The sequence below is a fragment of the Aquarana catesbeiana genome, linkage group LG04, assembly GCF_042186555.1.
Source record: "Aquarana catesbeiana isolate 2022-GZ linkage group LG04, ASM4218655v1, whole genome shotgun sequence".
In the NCBI taxonomy this organism is placed as follows: domain Eukaryota; kingdom Metazoa; phylum Chordata; class Amphibia; order Anura; family Ranidae; genus Aquarana; species Aquarana catesbeiana.
This window is the reverse complement of record NC_133327.1, coordinates 511,013,292-511,027,149: the sequence shown is the minus strand read 5'-3', so window position 1 is coordinate 511,027,149 and position 13,858 is coordinate 511,013,292. Positions and strand designations below refer to the sequence as shown.

At 45.0% G+C, this 13,858-nt stretch overlaps 1 protein-coding gene across 1 annotated transcript in view; it reads left to right on the top strand.

Annotated features, from left to right (window-relative positions):
• TTC27 (tetratricopeptide repeat domain 27) overlaps positions 1 to 13,858 on the top strand; it is a 795,933-nt gene that overhangs the window by 66,881 nt on the left and 715,194 nt on the right. The gene's annotated exons all lie outside the window — the stretch shown is intronic.

Genomic DNA, 13,858 nt, shown 5'->3' with positions numbered 1-13,858 from the left:
TCTATGCCTTTGTGTGTGTTGGCCATATTCACTTTTTTCTAGTGGTATAGATTTTTGCTTCTTATTTATTAAAAAAAACATGCATGAAAAAATTTGGGAGTACTTTTCAACTAAGAAAAATATACAGATTGCTCTGGTTTTAAAGTTGACCTGTCACTAACTCCAGACAAACCCACTTTATTCCCCATACCTCCTACCCCTTGTACTTGTCTTTTAATTTTTTTCCTACTACTTTTAATTAGGAAAAGACACTTCTCTTTTGACCCAGAATGTTATCACAAGGCTCCTAAATACTGCTGCAGAGACCCAGGAGAGGGTGTTACTATTGGCACTTCTTGGGTGTTGACAGGGGAGCAAAAAATGTCCTTATTATCTGAGATACAGTACTTGCTGACCCCTTTTGCTATCAGTGTCCTGTGCTCCTGGGCAATTAGGAGCTTCAGCACACGATCAGCACAACTAACAGAGATAGACTCCACAGCAATTTGTGTTTATAGAAGCCCAAAGATTTACACTAGGGCCTTTGCTTTGAATCTAGGAGCCAGCTAAAAAAGATAAAAGCCAGTTTTTTTTAAATCCACTGCCCGGCGCCTAGAACTTCATGTCCAGGGCGTCACTGATAGACCTCACTGATGGCCATTGATGAGGCTGCACTGATGGGCAGCATTGGTGAGGCTGCACTGATGGGCAGCATTGATGAGGCTGCACTGATGGGCAGCATTGATGAGGCTGCACTGATGGGCAGCATTGATGAGGCTACACTGATGGGCAGCATTGATGAGGCTGCACTGATGGGCAGCATTGATGAGGCTGCACTGATGAGCAGCATTGATGAGGCTGCACTGATGAGGCTGCTATGATGGGGACTGATGAGGCGGCACTGATAGGCTGCACTGTCAGGCAGAACTGATAGGCATTGATGAGGTAGTACTGATGGGCACTGATGTGGCTGCACTGATGAGGTGGCACTGATAGGCGGTACCGATGAGGTGGCATTCCCTATCCACTTAACGGCGGTAAGGAAAGGGCAGCAGATAAAGACCGAAACCCCAGCACCCAGCTGTCAAACTGGGAAGGAGCTGTTGGAGGTAGGTGGGCAGTGAGAGCAAGCTAGGGAAGCCCTCAGCTACACTCATCAGAGCCCCGTCCACCAGAGGGGGATACCGGTTCACACAAAGGAGCACGTATCCTGCTCCAGTAGGCTGGGGCCTCAATTTCTGGCCAGCCCGACATTAGTCCGCACACATAGGGAAAGAATCCAGACCGCTGCTGAAGTGTAGCTCAGGCACCAGGACACAATTTACAATCGCCATGACGACCTGATGCCAAGGTTTTGTTAAGCCCTGATTTACATCAACCTGACAATATCCTGAGCTAGAATTAAGGGCAGAGAGAGGCATCTAGGAAGCACAGCCTAAGTTTATACAAACCTGTCTGTGTCCAGAGCTCCTGGGCAGTTCTGAGCTGCAGGGCGTGGATGTGCTGAGCTAGAAAAGTGGGAAAATAGAGACATTCAATCAGTTCATTTGCATTAGCTACTCAGCTGATGACTTATACCACCATTACAGGGTCCTTGACCCCTAGATAATTAGGAGCTGCTGGACACAGATCAGCAAAGCTAAAACAGTGGACAGAGGGAGGAAGAGCTGGGAGGCAGGGTTGTGTGGAAAATGACTCCAGCTCTATCCTACTACTGAGTCCACATGGGTGTGATGATGTCTTTGCTTTCCTGATTAGAGCATCTATAGGCTTTGAGGATTTTGGTGACCTTGATGCACATAGAGCACTCACAGGTGTCCAGTCCCCTGCACAGGAAATTCTGAAACAAAAGCTTCTGAAAGCTGACTTTGGGAGAGGATAACACAGCAATGCAAAAAAAAACTTTATTTGAGGACACAGACTGTAAAAAAGTACTTACATTCCTCCTCCTTCCAAAACAGTTTTTCTTTTCATACATCAGGGGACACAGAGCCATAGTAATTACTATCTGTGTGTGTGTGTGTTATAGGCCACCTTTAGGTGATGGACACTGGAAAGCCCTAAATTAAGAAGTGCACTCCCTATATAACCCCTCCCACTACTGGGAGTATTCATTTTTTTCGCCAGTGTCTAAGGTGTTGGTCACGAGTAAAGATATGCTGTGCTGAGCTCCACTGGAACAATCCTTGCTGGGGCTAGCCATGCTGACCAGATCCATTCAGAGTGTCTTTCAGGCCAGGTTGAATGGTACCCGGGCCTCGTATCCAAAGAAATTAGGTTTTTGCTTGTGAATGCTTCTCTTTTTAGAGAGCTGGACCCTGCGATCCAGTACTTTTGGTAGTAAGGCCAATAAAGTTTTACTGGCAGAGTGCTGTTGCAGGTCCAGGATTGTGGGATACCTCGAGGTTCCCCTGTTCCTGAAGGTTTTACGGAGCCCACCGTGAAGGGTGAAGATTGGGTCTGATGGTTTACAACAGATAACCCTGTGGCGGGAAAAGGTAAGTGGAGATTTTTGAATTTATTAATGAAAGTCTCCTTTAACTGAATAATGTTGTCAGGCCTATGTGTCACCACTGGGGGCTGTATTGAGCACTCACCACCTCATGCTGAAAACAGCCGCTGTGTCAGGAGCGAACACTTCCTCCTTCTCCTCCGGCAAAGCAGATCCTCTGGTAAGAGGGGTAACTTGTCTTCCTGTGGGTAGCCCCTGCACTGGGACTCCCCCCTCGCGGGAGAGTAGAGGCCCAGATTCATTTAAAAAAAAAAACAGCTGCGGCCACCTGGCGGCTGTTTTACCCCCCCCCCCCCGCCGGACAGCTCTGGAAAGATTCAGATGAATCTATAGCCCACCGCTTTCGCGGGAAAACCCATACTTTTGAAAGGAAGGTAGAGCCATAAGCAGCGCGGGGGGCGGGGCTATCGGCGTCAGCATTCTCTGACGCCAGGGACGCATGGAGGTAGTTTTTAAAAGCACACTGTGTGCTGCTGCAGGCTGTGGAGGGACACAAAAGTAGAGGTGGCTTTTCTCAGGTTGGTAACATTGGTATTTCCTTTGACACATTGTTTTCAGGCTGGGCATTAATAGCAGCATTTTATTGCTGGACTATAGCCTAGCAGTGTATGCATTCTTTTGGTAGTGCCTCTGCTTGTGCGTAAGGTTATGAGTGGTAGTGGTTCAATTATTTTACAAACAATCTAAATCCATGTCCAAAAGAATGTTATCCTCCTCTGAGAGTGATGCAGTCGGTCAGAATGAGCCGTCAGGAGAGACTGGTGTTGCAGCAGCGCTGAACACTTCAGTCCCTGTATATATCACACAGGAGGTTTTTTCTTCTACCATTTCTAGTGGAAAAAGAAGAATGATGCTATGATCACTTTCCATAGTGGGTTCAATCATAGCAGGTCCCCATCCAGTTCTCAGGACCCTAATTTTGAGGTACAAGGGGCAGGGGATCAGGAAGGTCTTCCAAAGAGACCTGGAAGATACTAATATAGCCTCTTCTGAGGATCCTAGTATGGAGGGAGTAATCTCACATTTCTGGTACACTCCCTCACTAGATTGGTTTGTTTAACCCTTTTGCTGCCTGTAGTGCAGTCTAGTGATGAGCCCACCTCTGGTTGGAATCACTAACCTTTCCCGTCTGGGGACGCTTTTCCTATCCATTCATGGCTAAAAAAGCTGATATATCCAGAATGGGAACACCTGGATAAGCTGTTTTTTTTTTTCCTCCAAAAAAGTGTATCTATGGAGGAAGAATTCTATAAGAAGTGGGAGGTTCCAGCAATTACTGTATTTATTGGCGTATAACACTCACTTTTTCACCATGAAAATCGGGTGCAAATAGCATGTGCGTGTTATACGCCAATACTTCAATTTTAGCTGCCTCGGAGGGGACAGGGAGGGGGGCGGGACGAGCGCCATCAGATTACATACAGTGAGAATCTCCTGTTTACTTGGCGGCCTCTATAATAGGAAGCCTCCTCTCCTGGGCCACCATTGGACCACTGTTCTGTCTATCATAGGAGATTCTCACTGTATGTAATCTTTCGGCGCTCGTCCCGCCCCGCTCCCTGTCCCCTCTAAACTGCTGAAGGGCATCGATCAGGCTGCAGTGATGGCAATGGTGAGGCTGCTGCAGTGATGGCAATGGTGATGCTGCTGCATTGAAGGCAATGGTGATGCTGCTGCATTGAAGGCAATGGTGATGCTGCTGCATTGAAGGCAATGGTGATGCTGCTGCATTGAAGGCAATGGTGATGCTCCTGAATTGATGGCAATGGTGAGGCTGTTGCATTGATGGCAATGGTGAAGTTGCTTCATTGATGGCAATGGCGAGGCTGCTGCATTGATGTGGACTGATGAGGCTGCATTGATTGCACTTGTGAGGCTGCAGATGGGCATTGATCAGGCTGCATTGATGGCAATGGTGAGGCTGCAGATGGGCACTGACCCAAAGTTCCTTATTTAAAATTTAAAGTTTTTTTCCTGAAACGTCCTTCTTAAAATGAATGTGCGTGTTATAGGCCTGTGCGTGTTATACGCCGATAAATACGGTAATGCTGCAATCACCTCGAGGAATAAAAATCTCACTTGTCCAATAGACAATGCGCAAATGATAAAGGATTCAACAGATACAAAGTTGGAACTTCTGCTTAAGAACAACATGTCTCTGGCAGGTTCAGTAGCGCAGCCGATTCTTATGGCAATTGGGGTATCTCAGGCCATAAAGGATCAGTTTGTAGAGATACTTAAGATTCTTCCTGATCAGCAGGCCCAGCAATGGGCTGGCGTATCACATGCACTATGTTTTACGGTGGATGCGATGATAAATTGTATCATTCAAGACTCACGGCTTATGCTGGGACTAGTACATACACACAGAGTCCTATGGCTGGTAAATTGGTCAGCCAAAGCACCATGTAAAAAGCTCCTAGCCAGTTTCCCTTTTCATGGTGAACGGTTATTGGAGACGATCTGGATAAATATATACAAAGGTTTTCTAATGGGAAAAGTTCTCTTTTGCCAGTAAAAGAAGAAGTTCAAACATTTCTCCTTTTAGCGTGCTTCCTCTCAGTACCAGGAGCATCTGTCCCTAGGCAAGAGGTAGACCTCAGGGGCAGTCCCAGGGCCAGAAGAGGTCTTGGGGCAGAAAGCCTGACAAAGCAAAATGCTAAGGCGTCCTTATGAAGGAGCACCCCCACTCGCTCGGGTGGGGGGGAAGGCTTCTGCAATTTTCAAATCTGGCAGGAACAATGCCAGGACAGATGGGCTTCCTCAGTTTCTCTAGGTTACAAACTAGAGTTCCGAGAGTTCCCGTTTCCTCGTTTTCTAAAGTCAAATGTTTACAGAAATCCAGAGGAAAGGAAGTCTCTCTTTTTAGCTCTGGATCATCTTTTATCTCAAGAGGTTATATCAGAGGTTCCCTTAGAGGAACAGAGTTCAGGGTTTTATTCAAACCTTTTTTTCTTGCGGTTCTAAAACCAAACGGGGAGGTAAGACCCATTTTAGATCTCAAAGATCTGAACCAGCACTTAAATATCTGGTCCTTTCGCATGGAGTCAATTCGATCGGTGGTCTCCATTTTGCAAGGAGGAGAGTCCTGGCATCAATCGATATCAAAGATGCATATCTCCACGTACCGATATTTCCCATTCATCAGAAATTTCTACACTTCGAAGTAGAAAATCACCATTTTCAGTTTGTGCCTCTGCCATTTGGTCTAGCCACTGCACCACGGGTATTCACAAAAATCCTGACACCTCCCTTAGTCAGGTTAACGACCCAGGGCATAACGGTCCTAGCCTAGTTAGATGATCTGCTTTTAGTAGATCAATCAGTCTCCAGCCTAAACCAAAGTTTAATCTCTGCTGTAAGCTACCTGGAATGCCTAGGTTGGATACTCAACCTAGAAAAATCCTCCTTAAAACCATTAAGGAGATTATATATAAACCTCTGAGGGGATTTTTAAGGCAATGAAATTTTTTTTTGATTTTTTAGATTTTGAATAAAAATGAGTTTATTTGTAACAATCAATTTTAGAAAATACAAAAATTACATAAATAATAAAAAGACATGATTACACAAATAGCAATTTCTGGATTCAAGAAGGCTTGTGTATACAGTAAATCATATTACAAATATGACATGGACTGATACAACGACAGTATGTGAAAGAGGGTGATGCATCACACTACCCAATACAGTCACTACAGATGATACCGTAGCGTAGAGCAGTGGAATTCCAACACGTTTCAACATTTATATCGCAAACAAAAGTCTTCTTCAGGGAAATACATCACAGTATCCTCTCAGAGCATCTCATGGGTAGGTGTAGGGTCAGGGGTCCCAAACCTCCAGGGGTTAAATAGTCCTATGTCTCTACAAGACGGCTGGATAGAGAATTTGATCCAAGTCTTTGGCGTTTTCAGCATTACAGAGATATAGAGATCTGGAGGTAATTAACAAGTATCACATTTGGTGCATAGCTATTACAACAGAGATCGAATTTGAATGTTTGCTATTCATGGAATGTCAAGGGTTTAAACAGCATAGTTACATTGAGGAGAAGACAATAGCGATGTGTATAAATCAGTCAGACAACGCATTACAGGTGGCAGCGTTTCCAAGCCATGGGTCCCAAACTTTGCTACACTTGGCAGGGCAACCTCTGTGAGTATAAATCTCTTTCTTATATGGGAGGACACCGTTCACAGCCGAGATCCACTCTTGTAGCGTCGGTGGTGCGACCTGAAGCCATTTTCTCACTACAAGTAGTCTAGCAATAAAGAGTGTCTCCTGAAGAAATGTTTTATGCGATTTGTCCAAATCTGGATCAGGGAATATTCCCAATAGGCATTGTTTAGGGCACAATTTTAGAGGAGATCCCATCTCATCGTGGATAAATTTCACTACATGGGACCAATAGTCCTGGATTGCCGGGCAGGACCAGAGAAGATGAAAAAAGTTACCGGATGGACTTGCGCATCTGGGGCACAGTGGATTTTGGTCGGGTTTATATTTAGCCAGTCGAATGGGGGTCAAATATACTCTATGGATAATGTATAGTTGTGTGAGACAGTCCGAGAGTTTCGTGGAGACCTTTTTGCAGGTGTCCATTGCATCCTCCCATTCATCATCCTTCAGCCCCCCCACCTCCCCAGCCCAGCGATCTTTTAATTTATAAGCGAGGTTAGTCGCTGCAGGGAGAAGTAATGAATTGTAGAATCCAGAAATAAGTTTACGGTATTCTAGTCCCAACATGATGTAACAGATGTCTAAACGTTCTGTGTTGGGGATAATTTTATCAAACTGGGCCTGAAGAGAGTGGCGGAGCTGGAGGTAACGAAAGTGCATATGGTCAGGGAGGCCAAACGCTACCTTAAGTTGTTGAAATGATTTCAAGGCAGAGTAGACATCTGATAGATATCTGATCCCTTGTCTGAGCCAGAGTGTGCGTTCAGGTATGGTCGTAAGTTTGTGTAAAACGGGGTTATCCCATAGGGGTGTGTGGAAGTGTGTAGTTGGTATCTGCAATTTTCGTCCCGCTATCTCCCAAATTTTGCAGTGATGATATAGTAAACCTTTGCAATCACCCACTCAGCTTGTGCCCATATTGCCTTTAAGCAGGATTTGAAATGGATGTGTCACTTCATGGCCCTGAGGAGAACAGATCAGGGACAAATATTGTTTTTTATCATGTTTATCAATATGAAAAAAATGGGACAGTTGTGCCGCCAGATAATAAAGGTAAAAGTCCGGCAATGCAGCCCCCCCCCGATCAGTAGGGTTTTTTAGTGCTTGCCATAACAATTTATGTTGACTCGTACCCCATACGAAAGAGTTGAGGAGAGCTTCAATGGATTTGAAGATCTTAAGGGGCAAGTAGGCCGGAGCATGCCAAAGACATACAAAAATTTGGGAAGGAGAACCATCTTAATGAGGTTTACTCGTCCCATTACTCCAATGGGTAATTTGGCCCAGGTTTGTGTCTTGGATTTTAAATTTGCTATTAGGGGCTCAATATTTAGCTTGGTAAAGTCTTCAGGTGAGCGGGTAATCACGATCCCAAGATACGTCATGGAACTAACTCTAATGCCCCGTACACACGGTCGGACTTTGTTCGGACATTCCGACAACAAAATCCTAGGATTTTTTCCGTCGGATGTTGGCTCAAACTTGTTTTGCGTACACACGGTCGCACAAAGTTGTCGGAATTTCCGATCGCCAACCACGCGGTCACGTACACCACGTACGACGAGACTAGAAAAGGCCAGTTCAGAACCAAGCGCGGCACCCTTTGGGCTCCTTTTGCTAATCTCGTGTTAGTAAAAGTTTGGTGAGAGACGATTCGCGCTTTTTCAGACTCGTGGTTTTCAGATCATTTTCTGCCGTTCAGTTTGTGCTTGTGGGTTTGTATCTGCCCTTCAGTGCGTGCAAGCAAGTACCATTGACTTGTCAGTGTGTTCTTGTGCGTTCGTTACTGTTTTTCAGGTCGCTCTTCACAGGCCTTGCTGTTCTTCAGTGCGCTCTGTTACTTCGTTCTGAGCAGCCGACCGTTTTCTAGCCATGTTGCGTATGCGTACTCCTCGTAGAGTTCGTGCTGTGCGGGGGCTTGGTGTTGGGGTCCTGACCTTGACACAAGTCCAGTCCATGAACAGGGTGGGGAGGAGTTCATGGACCAAGAATTGGTTGCTTCAGCGTGACCAGTTCTCTCATATGCCTTTGCTCCGTGAGATCCGTGAGAATAATCCTGATGATTTCAGGAACTTTCTCAGGATGACGGACCCCGTATTTCACCGTCTGCTGGCTTCGCTGACCCCCTATATCAGCAGGCAGGATACCTGCATGAGGCAAGCCATCACTCTGGCGCAGAGGCTCGTTGCTACCCTGCGGTACTTGGCGACGGGGAGAAGTCTGCAGGACTTGAAGTTCTCGACAGGCATCTCCCCGCAGGCTCTGGGGATCATTATCCCAGAGACCTGTTCTGCCATCATCCAGGTCCTGCAGAAGGAGTATATGAAGGTAAGATTTTTATCCTTTAATATCACATTTTATTTTATTTAATGTTTGCTAATATCTTGTATTTCTTTCCTCATTCCCTAATTACCATGATTGGAATATGCTGTGAATGTCCCCTTTGTCCTCATGCATGCTGGAATTTTATGTAATTAATTTTTTAGGTCCTTCATACAGATTGTCCTTCACTAACCTCCCCAGCATGGTCTACGGGCCCTATATTCACCTCATGTAGTCACTTAACAATGTATTTTATCAGCTCCATAGTAGTGCTTTACCCTAAATACCCCCTAAAATGTTTTGAAATGTTATTTTAGCTTTAAATTCAGGCAGAGTGCCAGAGGCCTTTTTTTTGTGGTGTCCCCAAATCATTTTTAGTAACCCTCCCTCCCCCAACTGCTAAGTCAGCTGATCCCAATTCTCTATCTATCCTCAATCATCTATCTGCTGACTTTGACAAACCCATACACACTATACCCATCTCTTTTGTGGTCAGATTTATGGATGAATTCCCCAAAGCATGTAGTGCAAGGGCCTGCCTGTATACTTTCAAATGGTACTGTTTAAACTTTTTAGATCCTATTATTATCTTAATAGGTAATAGCAGAATGTCCAAATGTGCTCAAATGTGTACAGTGTGTATTTATATCTTTGTATTATGACACTTCTTACCTGTCCAGTGGGCTGCCAATAGTGTAACTAAGGAGGGGCTGTTCCAAGTAATACCCTGTATTTAGGCATTCATCTCTCAATGAAGTGGAGAGGGTTACCTGTCCAAGATTTCCCCACCCCCCATAATGTTAGAAATGGCCCATGAGAGGGGGGGGAGGGGAATATGATAGGTGTACCTTATACTTTGGTGTTGTTAAATTCCCCTTAATAAATGCTATCTGGAGGTTGGCCAAGAATGTTTGTGTCTAATCTGCTTTCCATGTTTATGTGCAAAAATATTAATTTATTTTTGTTTTCCTCAACAGTTTCCTTCCACGCCACAGGAATTGCAGACTGTGGCCTCCCACTTTGCCCAGCGGTGGGACTTTCCTAACTGCGGAGGGGCAATTGATGGGAAACACGTCCACATCGTCCCACCACCCAACTCGGGGTCGTACTATTTCAACTATAAGGGGTTCAATAGTATTGTGATGTTGGCGGTGGTGTTGGCTAATTACAACTTCTTGTATGTGGACGTGGGGAAGAATGGCCGGATGTCCGATGGTGGAGTCATCACCCAGACGTCTCCAGAATGGCAGCTTGGACTTGCCACCTCCAGAGGACAATGTGGAAGGACTCCCATTCGTGTTTGTTGCTGATGAAGCGTTTGCGCTGGGGGACCATCTTATGCGGCCATTCCCTATGAGAACCCTCACCCTGGAACAGAGGGTTTTTAATTACCAGCTGGCCAGAGCCCGAAGAGTGGTGGAGAACATATTTGGAATCCTGGCCAGCTGGTTCTGCCTATTTCTGACACCCATCCATATGGCGGAGTATAAACTAAATCATATAATCATGGCGTGCTGTATTCTCCATATATTTTTACACAAACATTCCGCCAACTATGCTGGCTCAGTTGGGCCTGAGGCCGGAGTGATACCTGAAACAACACTGACGGCGCTTGAAAGTGGCCGTCCTGGCTTGCCCTCCCTGAGTGCCCGTGATGTACGGTTACGATACGTGGAGTTCTTTGCGGGTAGGGGGGCCATCAATATGCCAGCAAATTTGTGAAGCCTTTATCAAATAAAAAAGCAAAAAAAAGAAAATCTTTGTGGACATTTACTGCTTGTGTTTGTTTTAGCTGACCCTGACAGAAATGTGTTGAGTCCCGAAAATGGCGTGATTGTGTAACCTTATACAAAGCATTGTTGGGTGTTATTTACTAAAGGCAAAGACAATTTGCACTACAAGTGCACTGAAACTGCACTGAAATTGCACTTGTAGTGCAAAGAGGATTTGCCCTTAGGAAATAACACCCATTTTCACAGAAAACAGCAATAACATCACCAACAAACAAAGTGTTTTAGCGTTGACACAATAATCCACACATTCTGGCTTAACAATCTCTTTAATACATGCACAATCACATGTGCATTTAGAAAAGTTTTTTCTAACAAAACAACATGTTTGTGGTATAACAATTTTTGGGGTAGCATTATCAAACAGATAAATGTCCATTTAAGTTAAAACAGGCATGTGTAAAACCAACAAGAAAGCCACAAATCTTGAACTTACAAAGTTCACATTTGGTAGAACTTGAAGGCAATATCAGACAGCAATATCAGACATGAGTATTTAGGAACTGTGTTTGATATTGCGTTCAGATGGGGTGAAGTCACCCCAGGAAAAGCCAAATTTGGAAGATGCACACAAATTTCACAATGTCAACATGTGCTAGCTGCCATCACGGGGGATCAAGGGACGTGTTTTGGGGGAGCAACCCCTTCCTCTCAGCTACTTTATTATTGAGGAAGGGGTTGAACCCCCAAAACGCGTCCATTGATCTCCCGTGATGGCAGATAGCACATGTTGGCACACTGTGTGCATCCTCCAAATTAGGCTTTTCGAAAAATCTTTCAAACATTGTGAACATTGGAGCACACAAAAAAACAAAGGGATTGTGAGGGGTTTTAAATTCGCCCCAAAACATCAATGATGTTTTTATTTTTTTGAATAACATCATTGATGTTTTTATTGAGGTTTTCCAATTCTAAATTACACCCCATGATCTCCCCGATCAGGATCTGGATCTGGAGATCTGGATCTGGAGCCACAACATCACGATCACCTAAAAAGAGAGAAACCCAAAAAAAAGGTATCAAAAATATGCCGTCCTCCATCTCTTACCTGAGTCTGTGGTCGCAGACACTCACCTGTTGTGGTGACAATTTCCACCACATCTTCCTCCTCCTGCACTTCTTGGGATGGTGGGATTTCACCTTCTTCCAGAGGTGGGGGGTCTGTGTTCTCCTCGGATGAGGGGTGTCCTCCGAGTCTTTTCTCCACTATGTCAAAAAAAAATGCTATACTTAGCACACAGTGATTTGATGGCAGAACTATAAATAGGAAACATTGCTTGGAAGTGGGGTACAATTGTCTATTTTGGCAGAGTTCCAAAATGTGGCATTTTCAGTGTCCTTTGTCAAGCTTCAATACTTGACCTGTTTGGTACAAGCTTCACAGATGTAGCCCCCCCCTATAGTATACACTGGAGCACCTGTGTTGCCCCCTAATAAAAATGGTGTTCTTGTGTCCCACACTAGTGCTCCAGTGTCCAGATGTGAAAACAGCTGCTGAGTGTTCTCTTCTTACACAGAATCTATTTTGCATTTAATTCTAGTAACAAAGCCATCTACACAACCAAAATAGTTTATGACAAGTAGGGCGTAAAAATTGTGGCCAAATGCATATGGCCTAAACAATGGTGTTTTATAGGCTGAAAGAAAAATGTTTGATACGAACGAATAATGTACCCATGAACATGAAATTTGCCATGTAAAAATGTAGACTTGTAAGAAAAGCACATGGAGCAGCACGAACGTAATAAACATAAAGAATAGGAACACAGGACAACTACTTACTTTTTTGCAGCACTCTCCGGATCTTTCTGTACTTCTCATGTTCTCGTAATTTCAGGTCCGACCACCGTTTCCTGAACTGATCTTTCGATCGTCGTACCCCGAAATGCCGGTGCAGACTCCTGACCACTTTTGCCATGATCTTGGCCTTTCGACCATTGGGGTTGGGGTAAGGTCCATACTTCCCCTCATAGTCGGCCCTCTTCAGGATGTCGACCATCTCCAACATCTCCCCAAAGGACATATTTGAGGCCTTAAATCTCCTTCTGGATCGGGACGTTTCAGGCTCCGGGCTCTCCTCCTCCTCCTCGTTGCTATAATTAGCACGCATCTGCTGTGTCTCCGCCATGTGCTCTTCCCCCACTGCGCCGAACGAAAAGGGGCGGGGAATAGACTAGAAAGAACGTCAGGGGCGGGCGGAGTTACACACATGCGCAGTGTGTATAAAGCGTAACACGCGTGCGTATTACATACGATCTGTGAGCGGAGGAAGGAGCATCGAAAGCGCCAATCGTGATAACGAAGGTAAGATCTAAATTTGGGCCTATACTGCTTCGAAATAGAAGCCTATATTGTAACAAGATTAGGAGAGTTTGGCCTGACCTTAGGGTTTGTCTTGTGTTGTGTCTTGCAGAGATAATGGATGGCTTCAATGACCACAACTTCCTCCCCCTGTTTATAGACAAGTACAGGGAGCTGCCCTGTCTGTGGCAGGGGAGACACCCCCATTACAACAATAAACAAAAGAGGCAGGCAGCGCTGGAGACACTGCTGGAGTTGGTGAAGCCGGTGGTCCCCACAGCAACCATCCCCTATTTAAAAGCCAAAATTGGTGGCCTGAGGAGCACTTATCTAAGGGAGCGCAAGAAGGTCACAGATTCCCAGAGATCTGGAGCTGCAGCAGATGATGTTTATGTCCCCAGGCTGTGGTACTATGAGAGACTGCGATTTCTGTCAGACCACACTGAAGTCAGGGAATCCCTCTCCACTTTTCCTTCCACTCTTCCTTCCACCCCAGCTGAGGCTTCCGATGTCCAACCTGGGCCTTACAGTCAGGAAGAAGTGGAGGAGCCCAGCTGGAGTCAGGTATAGCATTCTTCAGATTTCTGGTCAATAAAGAAATGATCTTTACTAGATGTTATTATTGATCACTAATTGCTGATTGAAAAAAGTGTTTTACATATCAATAGACAGTAGTGGGCACCCAAAATTGGGACAAGAAAGAAAACTGCTGGGCTCAGAAGGATAGTCTGTTATATTTGTTCACATTCAATTTGCAACAGTCAGGAGGTGA